This window comes from Danio rerio, chromosome 12 (genome assembly GCF_049306965.1).
Source record: "Danio rerio strain Tuebingen ecotype United States chromosome 12, GRCz12tu, whole genome shotgun sequence".
NCBI classification, from domain to species: Eukaryota; Metazoa; Chordata; class Actinopteri; order Cypriniformes; family Danionidae; genus Danio; species Danio rerio.
In genome coordinates this window covers 40,880,001-40,898,117 of record NC_133187.1, presented here as the reverse complement: position 1 = coordinate 40,898,117, position 18,117 = coordinate 40,880,001, and the positions used below count along the sequence as shown (strand labels likewise).

Here is an 18,117-nt window from a genome sequence, read left to right as displayed (position 1 = left end):
TCGTCACATGCACAATAGTCTTTTCAACTGTCAAAATTAGTCAACACCATAATACCATGAATACCATTCATGAATCGGTGGAACATTTGATGCCTTTATTACAGCAACTGACAGTCAGGTAAAACTAGATCTTGACTAACAAAGGAGAAATATATTTTAGTATATTTTGTTTTATTCTGATGTATGGGAATTACTTTATGTGTGTGATTGATAATGGTTACAATTTCCTTGGCAGTATGAGTGCATTGTGTGATGTCAAACTTTGGAGGCTACTCTTAAACTAAAATCCTTTTTTTCAATTTTAAAATCTTATAAATTAATTGTATTTAGTTTTATACACAATTGCATTCCATCAAAAGACAAAAAAAAAAGTAGAGTAACCATTTCCAAAAACTGGGCTAAGACTGAAGGGTATGAGGTATATTTCCATGGTCCTCTGCGATAGTGACAAAACAATGAAACATTTTGACTTGCAGTGCTTACGCAATGGCAAAGGGACAAAGGATTTTGGTGGCACTGACTGTTTACAGTTTTTCTCTTTTGGTTTGGCTCATTTCTTGAAACAGAAAGTACATTCTCAAAGCAACATGGACAAACCTCCAAACCACTTGGCAATTGTTCACAGTATAATTGAATTTCTCATTAATTTCATTAAATATCTAAGTACATATTTGCAAATGATTAAGTACAGATAGCCTACATTTAGCACAGTTTCCAAGTTAATATATCTTGTTGATCTAAACTGATTGTTAATTCTCAGTCTAATGGTTGTTCTCTCCAAAATATGTCAGTGTCATTTCAATGTTTAAGTCATCACATGCACAATAGTCTGTTCAACAGTCAAAATCAGTCAAGAGCATAATACCATGAATACCGTACAGTAGGTGAAACCTTGGAACATTTAATTACAACTTATTACAGCTATTTATTCGTTTTGCTCCGATATATGGAAGTTACTTTGTGTTGGGTTGATCATTTCAATAAAAAGGTGTTACCATTTTCTTGGCAGTATAAGTGCAGTGTGTGATGTCAAACCTTGGAGGCTACTCTTACCGTAAAATCCCATTTCTTTTTTCAGTTTTATACACAATTGTATTCTGTTAGCTAGACAAAAACAGTACAGTAACCATTGTCAGTGAAGGACTGGGCTAAGACTGTAAGTTAGACATGAGGGATATTTTAGTGGTCCTTTGCCATAATGACAAAACATTTCCACTTGCGGTGCTTACACAATGCTAAAAGGACGAAGCATTTTGGGGTCACTGACTGAGTAAATGAGAAGGAATTTTAGTTTTGACACATGAGTGAACTGTTTTGGGAAAGGTATGAGCTTTTGCAAGTGAGCTATAGTGTTCTGCTAAACCAACACAATCTCACGGAAATTCGTAACTTTTTCATTTAGCGGCTAAGTCGTATGAATTCTTACGATCTATTTCGTACAATTTAGTACGATTTGCTTATCTCCCAATGACGGTTGGGGTTAGGTGCCACCCCTCTTTTTTAAAATCGTACCATTTCGTATGACTGAACTCGTACGAATTCGTACGAATTAGCCACTAAACTGGCAAAACGTAAAATACTTACGTTTTCTCGTGAGATCAGGCTGGCTAAACTCTAACACTGTTTTGCCAAATGATCGTAGAATTTTGAGAATGTAATTTCTGTTTCAAGAATGAGTCAAACCAATGGGGAAAAACTGTAAATGAGAAGGAAATTTAGTTTTGACACACGAGTGAACAGTTATGGGATATTTATATGAGACTTTGCAAGCGAGCTATAGTGTTGTGCTAAACTGTAAGACCGTTTTTACAAAGCAATTTTATAGTGTTGATAATGTAATTCCTGTTTCAAGAAATGAGCCAAACCAGATGAGAAAAAACTGTATTTTATCTGTACTATATGCTCTATAAATAAATACAGCTTTGGTGAACATAAAAGACTTTTCAGAAAAGAAAAGAAAAGAAAAGAAAAGAAAAGAAAAGAAAAGAAAAGAAAAGAAAAACATATTTGTAAAAGTACTTCACTAAAACCACTAAATTGTCAAAAAAAAAAAAAAAAAACAATCAGCTTTTTCTAAAAGCCTCCATGACATCAAAATGTGAAACAAAAGAAAAACAGAAGTTTTATATCTTGCACAAAGTTAAAATGAAAAAGAATTTGAGAATGTGAAATTAGTTTTATAGTTATCGTTATATTAGTTATACTTAAGCTTTTACATACACACACACACACTCACACACATATATATGTATATAAATCATAATTTAAATTGCCAATAGTCTTTTTTTCCTCTTAAATTTACCCAAATTGCTAAGTTCTGTATAAAAATGCAACTACTGTAACTAAACAGTGCATACATTTACTAAAATGTTCATAGGTATACTAATTGAGGTGTTAATACTACTACTATTAATAGTAATAATAATATGCAGAATAAAAACATTCTATAGAAAAAGTATAGTCAGATGAGATGAACGAGTAGTAACTTCACCTGAGTTTCTGCTGCAGAGTAAATCAGAATGACTCTCTCTTCATCAGTTCAACCAGAACACAATGAAGCTAAACTGAACGTTTAATGAGTATTATTGATAAATGTGGGTGGGCCATTACGGGTAACCATTCTCAACAATAACTTTAAACCAGTTTTTCCTTTAGTTGAATGCATGGCATGCTGTGTGTTTACTTGACTTTAAATGCTCTTACTTCCTTGTGATTTTGAAGGAACAGAATCTAGTCACGTAGAAACCGTATACAGTGTCTATCTAGTATTTGAATTTTATAGTTATTTCATCATTTAGCAAGAAAGTCTGCTATATAAAGCACACAATTTTACAGTTATTTTCTGTGTGAACACAATTTTTTTTATAGGAATAAAAGGCAGAATACAACACAAGCACACCATCCATGTATTGCAGTGTCTTTAGACACAGTTTTAATTAAACATATATCTGAACAAATTACACATGCACATCAAAAATGTTAATTTACTCATATTTTGTAATACGAGACACAATTCATTATAAATAGATATATTACAATACATTATAAATAGTCTAATGTTGATTGTTCAGAGGGTTCGAATTTAATATACAGTATAAAATAGCTAATCATTTACTATACAGTTTAAAATAGCTTCTAATTTACCATACAGTATACAGTGGATTAACTACAGAGTTTAAAAAAGCTGCTAATTTCCTATAAAGTGGATTTACTATACAATATAATAGAGCTGCTAATTTAGTATGCAGTGAATTAACTGAAGAGTATAACATAGCTGCTAATTTACTATACAGTACATAGCGGATTTGCTATAGAGTATAAAAGCTACTAATTTATTAAACAATATACAGTGAATTTACTGTAGAGTGTAAAATTTACTTTACATAATATAGCTGTGCTACCATACAGTTTACAATAGCTGCAACTTTACTATACAGTGTACAGTGGATTTACTATATAAAATAATAAAGCTGTTGATGTACTATACACTATAATAGCTACTAATTTACTATACAGTATATAGTGGCTTAACTATACAGTATATTATAGCTGATAATTTTCCATACATTATGTAGCTGATTTACTATATAGAATAACATAGCTGCTAATTTGCTATACAATATATAGTGGTGTTACTATAGTTTAAAATAGCTGCTAATTTACTATACAGTATACAGTGTATTTACAATATAGTATAATAGCTAGTAATTTTCTAGACAATATTTAGCAGATTTACAATATAAAATAATATAGCTGCTAATTTACAATACAGTATATAGTGGCTTTACTATAGTTTAAAATAGCTGCTAATTAAATATATAGTACACAGTGGAATTACTAGAGTATAATAGAGCTGCTAATTTACTATACAGTATACAGTGGATTTGCTATACAGTATAATAGCTACTAATTTTCTATACAATATAAAGCAGATTTACTATATAGAATAATACACCTGCTGATTTACTATACACTATAATAGCTACTAATTTAATATACAGTACATAGTGGATTTATTATACAGTATAAAGCAAATTTACTATAGAGTATAAAAAAGCTGGTAATTTACCACACAGTATATAGTGGATTTAATATACAGTATATAATAGCTGGTAATGGTGTATACTTTTCAGTTTTGAAGACAAGCATCTTCTTGAAAAACGAAAACCATCCTGTTCACACAAAAAATGGTGTTAACATAAGTGCGAGTGCTGTTCTGTTGAGCTTAAAAATTGGCTGACATGATAAAAGCAAAGCTTAAATGTCAGAAATATGACACTTAGTAACGCGCTGGAGAATGAAAAACTTGAACAAAGCATGTGTCATCTGTATGACTGCTTACAAAGTACTACCTTCCAAGAATGCTGCAAATCGACTTTAGCGTAATGATGGAGATGTGCTTTAGATAGCTGTCATAATTAATTGTGTGCGGTTGACCAGGAAAGAGATTATATTGAAGAAAGAGAAAGATATTGTACTGATGTGTCCTTGCTGAACTGCTTTCCTTCTGTCAGGTGATGTTTAATAAGCATTGGTGGTCAAGAAATAAATGCAACAATGGTTCCCCAGCTGTAGAGAAACTTCAATGCTATGTGGAAAACTTTCACTAAGGGGGAGATTTCGTCAGAAGCCAATCATCTGAAAGAGTAATAAAACTGGCCAGTTACAATCATTTGGGTATAAAGATGCCAGCCGTGTATGGTAGAGACATCTTTTGGCTTTCAGACCCTAAAACCACTGAGGACCTACTCACACTATGCCATGCGTACCGTGCCCAGGCCTGTTTCCCGGATTGTTTGAGAAGTGTGAGTGCGCTAAATCGGGCTCAAGCACGGTTCAATTGGCCGGCCCTTGACCGGTTGGAAGAGGTGTGCCTGAGCGCGGTTCACTTGGGCTTTGGCACGGTACGCTTGTGTGAGTGCAAAACGCGCAAAAGCCCAAAACTGAAAGCGAGACGTGACTTTTAAGGGACTGTTTCATATGGATTTTTTAATCATTCTTACTGTTCAGTGAACGCAAACTGCCGTAGTTTATTAAAGACGCAAACTCCTCACTTCACAACAGCTGCGCGCCTTCAGCAGACCTCCTCATTCCTGCAGCACGAGGGCTTTATGGTTGTTTATGAGTGCCAAAAGTGGCGGATCTGTTCGGCGAAATATCTGACTGCGTGTCCCCACATCCCTAAGGACTGTTTGGCGAAATATTTGACGGCATATCAAACGACTAAAACGATATAACTAGAGAAATCTCCACTGTGCTGCTAAATGAGAGAGCTCTTCTCACTGAACAGCCCAGCAGCGATGACGTAAGCATGCCGAAGCCCGTTTGTGGTGTGAGCGCGGGCCGTCGGGGGAGACGGGAGGGGGGACAAGCGTGCAATGCAACTGTACCTAGTGTGAGTACAGCCTGAGAGAGTCTTTGATTCCTCCAACTTCCTGAAAGAGAGAGAGAGAGAGAGAGAGAGTTAACGAGAAAGCTGCCGGTGTTTGACAGGATGTTTCTCCTGATCGCAGAGTGTGTGATACGCAGTGGCACACATTCAAACTGGGTCCGTTCTCTCTTGCATCCTCGCATCCTCTGGGTCTGGTTCTTCTAAAGCGGTTTATATAAGGAGAAAGTTTCCTAAAAGAGCAACACGGTCATGCAGCGAGTCTTTTTCAAGATGTCGGTCTAACCTTGAGAATCTGAATGCGGTGGTTCCCTGTCCCCGGATGATGGGCACGAGCACTGCATTGCATGCCTGGGGGTCCAGCATGTTACGCTGTGCTCCCGGGCCATCCATGCCATCACTACGATGGCATGTCTGTTGCGCAGCTAAAATTGTGGCTCATTTTTGCACAAGTGCGAACCACCCCTGTTGTTGCACGCAAGTCAGTTGGCACTCGGGCAGATCTGAGGGCCGTCATTATCTCACGAGGATCCGGACCCGCTCCCTCTCTCTGGGGTGATGAGCGAGACAGTGGATCTAGAGGCAGATATGGCTGTGCTTTCCTGGGTTGCTTCAGCTGTGGGTCGAGGGTTGGTTAATCCCCCAGCCCCACGGCCGGAATGACTAGATGGGTGTTATGTGGAGGCCAAGAAGAAGGCACAGCCTTCTAAGCCTCCCCGTCCCCTTCTTTCCAGAAGTACACAGTAAGCTCATGCAGTCTTGGAGGGCACCTTTCTCTACCCGATCTGCATGTGCTTCCACTCTCACTACCCTTGACGATGGAGCAGCCAAGGGGTACAAGACGATTTCCCAGGTAGAGCGTGCCATTGCGGTCAATTTATGCCTGTGTGGTGCCCCTTCTTGGCACAGTCAGCCTCATCTCCTGTCCAAGGCATGCAGGTTATCTGCGTCCCTCAGGGCCAGAGCCTACACAGCTGTGGGCCAGGCTGCTTCTGCCCTAGAGGCAATGGCCTGTATTAGCGCTACCAAGGGCGGGCGTTGGCCCAGCTGCACAAGGGTGGCTCCGACCTAGGCTTAATGCATGAGCTTCCACACCGCAACCAACTATTCTCTGCGTACCACCAAGTCAGCTGCGTGTGCCCTGGGAGAGCTGATGGCCACAATAAGGGTCCAGGAATGCCACCTCTGGCTAAACCTGGCTTGACGTTGATAAGGTTCACTTCCTTAATGCACCCATATTTCAGGCTGGTCTGTTCGGCAACACCTTTAGTATATTCACCCAGTAGTTCATTGCTGTGAAGGAGCAGTCGAGTGAAATGGGTCATCTATCAACAGGCCTGTAAGATCACTCCCCCCGCCAAACCATCCACCTCGGCTGCTCCTCACCGTGGGCGCCTGCCTGCAGCTTCAAGAACTGCTTCGCAGATGTCCAGAGCCCCCACCCTAGGGTACCGTTCTGTCCAGTAAACAGAATGTGAAGCATCTTTCAGACAGGCCATCAGGAGAAGAGGTAACTTGCTCTTTCCACGGCTTCACAACATCAAATGTAATTTTTTAAAGCCAGGCTGCTGGCCTTGCAGCCGGCTGCCACCACAATCGCAATAAAAGACCATCTTTCTTCTTCCCCAGATGTGTCAGCCCAAACACTACTGGTCTGGGACACTATGTGTCGGAAGACAGTCTCCCTTCTCGCACACTCTCAGCCCCCTCTCAGGACCCTGGGAAGTACGTAAGAGTGAATCTCTTGCCTTCTGCTCTTCCGCAGGACCCCAGTTCCCTTCTACTCCACTGGTGCGCAAATGATCACACCAATGATGCTACATGCGCAAGCTCTGCCAGTCTAGTTATCGATGCCCAGCCCATCACAATGGCTCATTCGCACGATCAGACTCAGCTACACAATTCAGTTTGCCAAACAGCCTCACAAGTACACAGACATGTATTTTACCAGGGTCAGCCCTGTTTCTGCCCCTGTCTTGCACAAGGAGATTGCTGTTCTCTTGGCGAAGGATGCAATCGAGCCAGTCCCTCCAGCCAAGATAAGGAGTGGGTTTTACAGCCCATAGTTCATTGTGCTCAAAAACAGCGGTGGGTTACGGCCAATCCTAGACCTGTGTGTATTGAACCACTGTCTGCACAAGTTGCCATTCAGAATGATCACGCAGAGGCACATACTCTGGTGCATCCATCCTCAGAATTGGTTTGCAGCAATAGACCTGAAGGATGCATACTTTCATGTATCCATTCTTCCACGCCACCGCAGTTTCTGCATCTTGCATTCGAAGGTCGAGCTTGGCAGTACAAAGTCCTCCCCTTCGGGCTCTGTCTGTCTCTGTGTGTTTTCAACAAGCTTGTGGAGGGTGCCCTAGCACTGCTTCGGCTCGCAGGCATCCGCATAATTATATTGATGACTGTATGATTTTAACTCACTTGCAGGATCAATTGATTATGCTTAGAGACAGGGTGCTACAGCACCTTGACAGGTTGGGGTTTCAGGTCAACCGAGAAAAAAGCAAGCTTGACCCCATGCAGAGAATCTACTTTCTTGGGTTGGAGCTAGATTCGATAACCAGGACAGCGTGCCTCTCCCGAGAGTGCACCGAGCTGATGCTGACCTGACTTTGGTCACTCTAAAATTATTTCAGAGGCTCCTGGGGCATTTTGGCATCCACAGTCACGCCACTAAGATTGCTCTATATGAGACAGCTTTAGCACTGGCTTAATGATTGGGTCCTCAGTCACACATGATACGCAGGCACGCACCAGGTGACTGTCACTCCATTGTGTCGCTACACCCTCACAGGCTGTTTCTACAGGCAGGAGTACCTCTAGTCCAAGCATGTCATTGTCTCAGTGGATACTTCCAACACAGGCATTGATCAAGAGAGTCGGGGACCTGGAGGCATTTCCTGTCAGTGATTCATGTATGGAGTTCGGGCTGACTTTCCCTCATGTGATCCTGAATCCACAGCCTGGATATGTAATGTAATGTGAATTATATAGTGCATTTATTGTGTATGGCCACACACCCAAAGCACTTCACAATCACAAGGGGGGTCTCTCCACACCCACTTGGATGATGCGACGGCAGCCACAGGACAACGGCACCAGTGCATGCACCACACATTAGCTATAGGTAGAGTAGAGAGACGGTTATGAGATGGGGATGATTGGGAGGCCATGATGGGTAAGGGCTGTTCGAGGGAATTTGGCCAGGACACCAGGCCCGGGGCCACTTAAGGATCAGGTAATTTAAAATGTAATACATAAATCGTAATGAATAGAAATCTTTCAATAAATAAATAAAAAAATTGTCACACAATAATACCAAATCAATATAAAAATTGGGGGCTGGAGGGGGCTACCAACTTTGTTTGAACAGTTTGGAGATGGCATCTTCCATATCGTTCATCAATGTATTGCACAAATCAAGGTCCCTAAAGACAGAGATGAACTTGTTGTGCAGGAACTTGACTGGCCTGCACAGAGTCCTGACCTTTATCTAACTGAACATGATAACAGACATCATGAGGCCTTCTTATCCAACATAAGAACTTGACTTAAGAAAAGTCCTTCTAAAGAACTAGTCAACAATTCCCCATAAACACACTTGTAAATTGTGTGGAAAGAGTTGACACTCTTTTAGATTAGATTTAACCTTGTTTTCATTACATTCAAGGCACCTAAATGCATTTTAGTAGTCGATACATGTACAAGTTATAAGTGCAATCAAAGAAAACTAAGGGTAATATTTACAGATAGGTGTACTATGAACATAATAAACAGTAAAGGCACAAATCTGACAAACCCTAATTAAGCATTTTAAGATAAACCCCATAAGAGATTTTATTGACATTGGGGCTGAGCTATTGCTTTAAATATTTCAACCCCAAAGAAAATAAATCACCATATATTTATTAGGAGAATTCATGTTTTTACTGAACAAAAAGTAAGACTCCAACTTGTAGAGAACAATTAGTATCATTCATGGCCCTATGCATACACAGAGCAAACTGACAGCTGTCAGCAAACAAACTTCTGCAAAAATTCTGCTTGTTCAGCTTCACATTCACACTAAATCAGAAAATCAGGCATAATGACAGGGAATCATCCAGATCCTGACATGTGCCTTGACCAGCAGGACCATCAATTCTGCTGAAACACTGCAAAAAAGGAGACCGTGATGCATTTGCAAACTCTAAGCAGCAAATTAGTTTCATTATAAGCCAACTTAAACTAGTTTAAACAACATTTATTCATGAATCCCGAAAAAGAAAGAAATGATTAGTATTTAGGTCATGTTAGCTTTTGTTTATGGCTCTGTGCAAACAAAAGCGCACATCAGACCTGTTCTGTAAGATTATTTTACAGTAAATGCATTTATGTGCACTTCCTGGAAAAAGTACAGGGTTAGACAAAGCAAGAAATGTTTAACAATAGATTCTTGGTCATGCCAAGTTATTACCCACTTATAGTAACTAAACACAATATTTATCTGTAGAGCAGGACAATAAAGTGTAACTGCTTTTGTCATTAGCTGTTTGTGAAAGTTACCTTTGCCAAGGGCACTGACACAACCATTTATCATGACAGACCCTGGCTTTTGTACTTTTTGCTGGTAACAGTCTGGATGATCCTTTTCTTCTTTGGTCCAGAGCACACAACGTCCATTTCACCCAAAACAATACCTGAAATACTGATTCATCTCACCATGGTGTGATAGTCCATCCCAGATGCATCTGTAACAAATGGGATATTTTTTGTTTTTCTTCTGTTGCGCTCAACAAACAACCAAATGAACAGAGAAGGGTCTCATGACCTTAAGGTTAACTTCACACCTTTCTCCAAATTTCAAGAGGTAAATTATTGACCCTTAAGCATGACCAAATAACCAGCGAAGGGTCTCCGGACCTTGAGGTTAACTTTCTTCAAATTTCAGGAGGTAGAATATTGACTCTAGATAATCATGCTGACACTACAAACCTCAAATTTGCGCTTTACAATAAAAAAAAAAAAACGTGCACTTAGCTGAGAGAGAAGGTGGGCCTGATCAACTCAATCTACTCTCTTACCTATTAGGCCGACCTTTGGCCAGCACCCAAATTTTGACTATAAAGGTGAGGGTTTCTTGCTGGAACATAGGAAGCTCAGTCGTGGGATAAGTGCACATCGCATTCTCGGACACACGTGTTGGTTTTCCAATGTGACTGCAATGGGCTCCCCAGTCTTTGAAGAGGAAAATGATGGCACGTCTCTGAGGTTGTATATACTTGTATCAAATTGCTTAAAGGTTTCATTATCTGTCTTTCATTCATGTAATCTCATCTTTATTTCGCATTACAAGCCTTTTATGCAATTTTTTGTATTTTGATTAATGATGTTCATGAGTATGATTCATGATTATAGAATATTATTGTGATAATTAATATCAACTGTGTGTACTAGCAATAAACAGTTGTATTGCTTGATTAGTGTGGTGTATGGACCGTTATTGGTGCCTTCTCTTGTAGATTAGCACCACACTTGTCTCACTTGCATAAACACAAACCATACTAAAACCTTTTTGGTATGCTGAAACATTTTACATACTAAAATTTGGGGCATACTAAAACAGCATCCAAAGCCAGATGAGTCAACATAGCTTCTGGACACTGTTAACATAGGGCTTTCTATCCGCACAATACAGTTTTAACTGGCATTTGTGGATGTTACTACATTTTGTGGCATTTGACAAAGGTCCTGAGAGCATGTGGTGATATGGTGATAAATAAATGAGGATTCTTGTTGCAGTGCTGCCTGAGAGATCGGAGAGATCACACTGAAATTCCTCCAGATTCCTTGAATCTTTTAATTTTGTAATGCAATGCTGAAGGTGAAATATTTAAACCTTGTCCTATCTTTCTTTGAGGAAAATTGTTTTTAAACATTTCAATCATTTTCTCACATATTTGTTGGCAAACTGGTGATCCTCAGCTCATCTTTGCTCCTAATCTATGGATGCTTCTTTTGTACCAAATCATAATCACAATCATCTGTTGACATCACTTGTTTCAAATCACACCATAAAGCTGCGGCCAGACTGGGCTTTTCCTACCATAGACTTCCATTCATTCGCACGCGGATGCGTCAGACCGGAAACGCAGGGTCATGCGTTAAGTTTTGCAGGTCGCTACAGTGCAAAGTTCAAGTTTGGTGAACTCTGATCTGCGAAATCGCATTACTTGACAGCGTGAGAGCAATCGAGGATCAAAACATGATCTCTCTGGACAGAAATTTAAAATATGGAGCAATCGCTTGCTTTTTAAATGTCTAATAAGCTTGTTTAATCCCACCCCTTTTCGCAGCGCCGTACGACAGAATTTTGCACACACAACCTCTAGTGTAACTGCAGCTTTATTCAACCAAGCCACCTGCTTATTAGCCCTAAACTTGATCCACTCACAACTTTTTTTTGGAATGTGTTGCAGGTCTGAATCACAGGAAACGATGTATATTTAAAATGAATTTAAGTTGACCAGAAAAACATGAAATATTTTGTGTTCATATTGTCTGCAATGAAATACAAGTCAAAGTATTTAGAATTCAGAAATTTAGAAATCACTACTTTCTTTTTTTTATTTGTGTTTTCCATACTGTCCCAGTTTTTTCTGATTTGGAGTTGTACCAGAATAATAATTGACAGTTTTACTCACGCATATCACTGCACACAATAATAACAAAAAAGCATTTGTTTTCAATGTTTCAATGCAGTTATTAAGCTACGTGATCTGTTGAGATAAAGTCAAAGATTTGTTTTTCTTTTTGCACACTGATTAATGTTTTGTTAAATGTGTTTCCAGCATTGTATTAAAAAATAAATTATGGTCCCACTTTATATTAAGTGGCCTTAACTAATATGTACTTACATATGAAATAATAGTTTGTTACAATGTACTTGTTGTGTAAATACATGTATTTACTGTGTACTCGTGCTTGATTAAATACCTGTATGTAATTACATCTGTAATTAACTTTTGTAATTCCATTTGTAAATACACTGTTGACCATCCCTTAAACCTTAACCCACCCTTAAACCTACCCATACCACCAAACCTGTTCATAACCCAACCCCTATCCCAACTCAAAAGCCCCACAAGTGTTCTCAAATACATTAACACAGTAAGTACATTGTATTTATTTATTTTTTAAAAGTACATAGTAGTTAAGGACACTTAATATAAAGTGGGACCTAAATTATATAGAGTAAATATTTTTACACATTTTAAGACTTTATGCACATACTGGAAATTCCATTCTGATTTTCAAAATGTGCATATACATACGCAGATAGAAATATAGCAAATGTCATAACTCCTAAGTGGAGCAGCAACAGAGTGCAATTGCACGGATGAACAATGTTCAACAAAACCAACCACAATGCAGACTGAAAATATCAGTAACGCATCGCTGCAAGCTTCTTGGAAGTTTTTAAATCTTCCGTTTCTTTAAAGAAAAACAAAACAGAACAGTACACCCAATGGTCTATTACACCTAGACCATTTAAAAATACATCTGAGATCCAGAATGTACGGAATGTAGATCACATGACTTACTTGAAAATTAAGCTTGATTTCGCCATTACAGACTTTTCCTGTTCAACTGGGAACTCAAAGGTGTAAAGTATCAGTAAGAAAAATCAGGATCTCATGTTTAACCATGAGTCAGCAAAATGCTTTCACTGGTTTTAACTGAAAAAAAAGGATTTTCACAATGAGAACTCATTATCAATATTACATTATTTAAGCAAATGTAAAATAAAAAAGCCTTCCATACTCAAATGGTGGCATTTTTCTCCCCATACCACTTTTTCACACAAACCTTTAGTAAATAGAGTCAATATAATGGAGTTCATTATACTAGTAATAATGACGCTTTTAAATAAACATTGCATTAATAAACATTAGTTTAATAGTATTTCTTAATCTTAATTAAAGTTAGTTTCAATAAATCATGTTTCATATGTTAACATTAGTTGATGCACTTTCATTAACAAGAAACTCATTTATTCATTCGTTTTCTTGTCGGCTTAGTCCCTTTATTAAAAAGGAGTCGCCACAGCGGAATGAACCGCCAACTTATCCAGCAGGTTTTTACGCAGTGGATGCCCTTCCAACTGCAACCCATCTCTGGGAAACATCCACACACATTCACACACACACTCATACACTACAGACAATTTAGCCTACCTAATTCACCTGTACCGCATGTCTTTGGACTGTGGGAGAAACCCGAGCACCCGGAGGACACCCACACGAACGCAGGGAGAACATGCAAACTCCACACAGAAACGCCAACTGAGCAGAGGCTCGACCCAGCGACCTTCTTGCTGTGAGGCGACAGCACTACCTACTGCGCCACTGCCTCGCCTAACAAGAAACTACACAAAGCAAAAGAAAGTAAAAGTTTTTATAATGTTAAACATGCTTCAAAACTGTTCAACCAAAAACATTAAGCTGCATAGTTTTAGTTAACAAATAATATTATAAAATCAGCATTTCAGAATGATTTTGAAAGGATTGTGTGACATTTGAGTCTACACAAACCAAAAATAACAGTTTTATTTAAACTAAATTATCCCAGTTGTTCAATAAAATGCAGCCTTGTTGAATATTACAGCTTTCTTGAAATATACATGGTCGGCACCATTTACCAACAATATCTAGTCTAAATCATATTGTTTGTAACTGGTGCAGACTACATGAGGTGACACCTCACCTTACCGGTTTTCGCCTCATACAGCAAGAGAGTCAATGGCATTCAAGTAATTCACACTATCATTGCCCTTAAGCTGAATATTAACTGTAGCTATCATTAATTTAAAAATATTCATTAAATAATACAGAAACAAAAATGTAGTCTACATTACATCATTTAGCTCAGGTCAGAATAAAAAAAATAAATAAAAAAACACAGACATCCCTGGTCACCACTATATCCTTAATCCTTGGGTGAGGACTATTGAGCCTCAGACTGTGCTCTGCAATACAGCTGTATTCACTATTGCAGCGCTCTGGCATTCGGATGTCCAGGCCATAGTAGAAAAGTGTGTACCAGCCGCTCCAGGAGAAAAACTCTTCACAAATGTCTGATCCACTTTCATTTGTGGCTCTCCTGGGACGATCCAGAGGTTTATAGTTATAACACGGATCTGCACTGATGTTGTTGAAAGTAACTGTTCAAAAGAAGAAAAAAACAGTTTTTCATTGAGACTGATGATGATAGCATTTTTTAACTGCATGTGTTTGAATACAATGCATTGGTTGTGTTCATTGAAACACTGCGGTTTAATTTTTATTGACTGGCTAAAAGTAGGCACATTTTGTGACAAGGTTAAAATAACATAACATATAAATGCAACTTTACTTAAGTTAAGGGATTTCTACCTTTAAATCCATCTCAGCGGGAATCAACGTTTAACTTTTTTTTATTATCCTGTTTGTCATTACTTTTATTAAATATATTTTTTTTGATTAATTTAATAAGTATTTAACTATATATATATATATTATTTATTTTATTTTTTTCCTGGAGAAAATCTTATTTGTTTTATTTCAGCTAGAATAAAAGCATTTTTTTATTTTTAAAGACCATTTTAGGGTCAAAATTATTAGCCCCTTTAAAGGGCCATGAAACCCCCGTTTCAGCAGGATTTTTTCACACCTCTAGTTTGGAAAAAGTCAGGAAAGTGGGTGTGTCTAGCACGAGGGAGGGAAAATGGGCAGGGTTTGAATAAAAATGGGAGTTGCTATTTGGGCACGCGCTGAGGACAGAGGAAAAACAAACAAACACACACACACGCAGGGGAGAAAGACAGTAGCCGCATTTCCACGATCGGGCCAGTGCGAGCCAGGGCTTTAATCGGGCCGGCCCGGGCCACTAGCCCGGGAGGTTGAGAAATGAGGCCGAAATCATGTCGCGTTTCCACTGACGGGCTAGTAGCTCACAGCGCGTCACGCAAACACCGCCCCTAGAACGTCCCCGAATCAAACGTCACACAACCCGCCCACTTCAGCGGCGCCCACTTCAGCGGGAATTAGGCAGATAAAGCCCACCATAGAATCATCACGAAACGAAACTAATAAAATGAAGACAACCGAAACAAACAAATGACACGTTACTGTACAGTAGTACATGAAATGTCTATACGCACAGTACTGTGTATTTCCATTCATTACTCGCCGATTGTTGGCATTGTGCGAGTGCTGTCGCCACTAACGCAGGGACCCATCACAGTGAGAGCACACATCCATAATATAAAGCCACTGAAATTCTCCTTTATAATTCGATATGGCATGTATTTTATAACATCCTCGTTTTGATAGACGCCGTGTTAAGTGTTTCAGCATAAGAGCGAGTAGCCTAATAAAATATAGCCATATTTGTTGCGCTCAGCAGCTTTTCACGAAAGCTCTTCATTTAAAGTGTCATTTATAAATTTAACCACATCATATAAAAACATAAACACTTGTTTGAGGATATAGAACACATTTTGTGTTTGGACTTTTCCCCAATGTGTTTAAGGCTGCGATGCGCAGGACTGGGTGACAGAAAAAAGGTATAGGCTAGATTCTGCTTTCACTTACCCAAATAATGCTCTGTTTGCGCAATTTGATAAATATCATCGCATCCAAATACTTTATAAATAATATTTCAAACCTTCTCTGGTGTTTTTTTTTTTGTTTTTAGAAAATATCTAAAATCTTTTTTTTTTTTTTTTAGATATAGGTCTTTGTAAAATGAAAGTTAGGCTATATGTGGCATTAAAACGGTTTGATTTATGTATTGTATATAGGCTACCTACATTGTTCTAGCTAGCTTTTGTTTATTTTATATTGGTTTATTTATTTAATGCGATTTTATTATATCTGATATTTGTAATTCTTTAAATTATATTTCAATATAGCTTAGGCTATTTTATCTAGATATGACACTATATTGTTTAAAGTTTACGAAAGTGGGCACGTAACTTGTTAAGTTTTATGTCTTTCTGTTGTATTTATAATGTGTATTATCTCCAAAATAAATAAAGAAAAAAGCCGCTCGCGGCATCAACAGAGCTGTGAAGGAGCGCTTTTGCCCGGTCTCACACACATATACAGGCATCTAAACGTGCACAAACAAACATTTTAAACTTGACAAAAACTCTCGAAAACCTTTACTGTCTGCTGTGTCTTTAATATGGTGTAAAGATATTTATGCGTTATTGAAACATAATGGAGGACGCAGCAAAAAACGTCACTATAAATTAAAACTACTTTATTATTTTATGCAACAGCCTTAGATTTAAAAGGGAAACATAAGGGTGATCATACGCAAAAAGACCCCAGACTATAAGGCCAGATGTTTTCTTTCCCTTATTTCTTTATTTGTTTGGCGCATGTACTTATGTGCGATCAGAAAACTGCCCGCCTCTCCTTTCACTCCGCCCCGAAGCCCCAGCTGGCCCTCTTTGGCTCAAGGTATTCGGCGGGCCGAAAAAGGTTGTGTAAAAAAGGCTGGCCGCTGGCCCCAAGAAAGCCCCGATTTGGCCCGATTAGGTCTCGGAAGTGACAGTGGAAACCCCACTGGCCTTGGCTCGCCCTGGCTTGCTAGCTTTAGGCGCGATAGTGGAAACACGGCTAGTGTGTTTAATGACAGTAAAATGTTTGATACCGCACGTCGTACAGGAGAAAAAAGACTTTGCATTTTTCTGCAACTCAGATGCACTTTTCCTGTCACAAAATGCGGCGAAAATTTAACACGACGGTCTGCAAAATTTGCTTACAGTGTTCACGTGTTTACACACAAAGAGCAGCATTTACAGGAGATCTTTCAATATTGTAGTGATATCAACGTACTGTAAACTAAGTAACTTCTGTCTAAGGTCTGTCTTTAAACAGAATACTGCTGACCACACGAACTATAACTTTGCCATCTGAATGAACAAAGAAAGGGCACTGATTGCACACACTTACCAAATCTGTAGACAGGATAATCAACACATACTGGGGCTGCGTCTTTTTTTAAAGGAGACGAGGAGCAAATCCGGATCTCACTATAGATGAGAAATGCTCTTGAGTAAAAAAAAGTTTCAAACAAACACATTTCTGCCGCGCGTCGCTTACACGGATCCACACGTGAGTTCAGCAGCGCTCTCATAGATAGAAAATGAAACAAAACCTCCACATTACGAAAGCAACACTGGCGACCCGTATTTCTAAACAATTATTATTCTTTTCCCACAACTTTTGGCAACAACGTGTGTTGTCTCTCTCCTGTCTGAACACTGTTTCAGGTACAGTCTAAGAAAGCTAGCATGCATATTAATGAAGTTGCAGCACACACATAACGGCGCGCGCTGATTGGTTTGAACCAAGCCTTACTCATGAATGAATGCAACACACTCAGAGACGCAATACAGGACACCCAGGTAAAGACGTCTAGTCTACACGCTGGAATACACGCTAAGATCTCATGGCCGTGACGCAGCTTCAAAAATTTGTTTCAAACCGGAAGTACGAATTTGCTCGTAATAATGGAAAAACAACCAAATTTCACTTTTTAGTGAGATATATGTGTCATAATAGTGTTTTTAGCAATGTGGGACACGCTATACGGCTGTCAACAGCTCAAAAAATGTGTTTTGGTGTTTCGTGACCCTTTAAGCTTTTTTTTTTTTTTTGGTAGTCTATAGAACAAACCATCATTAT

The 18,117-nt window shown here is 38.8% G+C and overlaps 1 protein-coding gene across 2 annotated transcripts in view; it reads right to left on the bottom strand.

The window, feature by feature from the left end:
• The window catches only part of si:ch211-39f2.3, a 97,095-nt gene that overhangs the window by 42,679 nt on the left and 36,299 nt on the right, over positions 1-18,117 (bottom strand). Inside the window, exon 1 of one of the 2 annotated variants that reach the window (XM_017358564.4) lies at positions 2,492-2,565. The exons of the other annotated variant lie outside the window; for it this stretch is intronic. The gene's annotated coding sequence lies outside the window, so the exon portion shown is untranslated. Of the gene's footprint in view, positions 1-2,491; positions 2,566-18,117 lie in introns of those variants that run through there. 2 annotated transcript variants of the gene reach the window in all.